This window comes from Penaeus monodon, chromosome 22, assembly GCF_015228065.2.
Source record: "Penaeus monodon isolate SGIC_2016 chromosome 22, NSTDA_Pmon_1, whole genome shotgun sequence".
Lineage (NCBI taxonomy): Eukaryota > Metazoa > Arthropoda > Malacostraca > Decapoda > Penaeidae > Penaeus > Penaeus monodon.
The window spans coordinates 3,294,239-3,294,745 of record NC_051407.1 but is presented as its reverse complement, the minus strand read 5'-3'; the positions used below and the strand labels follow the sequence as shown (position 1 = coordinate 3,294,745).

Here is a 507-nt window from a genome sequence, read left to right as displayed (position 1 = left end):
ACACTTACTGTACTTGTCGTCAAATCAGTAGCACTTTAGGGCGAGTGTGTCACCCTGATATGTCACCCTTATGTACTATTATCCTCTACACTCGACAGAACACTAGTAAGAACACGATACCTGATGTTCACGGAGGAAGAATGTTGTTCACTGGATCCACTTCAGATCAGGTTCTCCTTCAAGAACGGGAACTTTTGTGACGGAATATTTCTCTCAGAAACTCCTAAACGACGCATATAAATCCTTAAAAAATATCCATCTAAGGTTTATGGTTGTTGAGTCACTTATCCCCACATCTGGGATCACTTATATATCAGCTGCTTTAAGCCAGAGCTCTTGGGAACGTTCTCTCACAGCAACGTTTCCGAGTCGACGTTTTTTTTTGTGTTTATCTCTTTGCCTGTGAGACACCCCGTGCGTGGAGAGAGCGTGCGCACCTGCCTCCCTCCCTCGATGCCGTGTGGGCCCAGACTGAGCAGAGTCGCACAGGTAACTCAATGGCCGTGA

At 46.4% G+C, this 507-nt stretch overlaps 1 protein-coding gene across 2 annotated transcripts in view; it reads right to left on the bottom strand.

Moving 5' to 3' along the window:
• LOC119586830 overlaps positions 1-460 on the bottom strand; it is a gene marked incomplete in the record, with an annotated part of 64,172 nt that extends 63,712 nt beyond the window's left edge. The window contains 1 exon segment of one of the 2 annotated variants that reach the window (XM_037935554.1): positions 121-460. 2 annotated transcript variants of the gene reach the window in all.
• Positions 461-507: the final 47 nt, after the last annotated feature.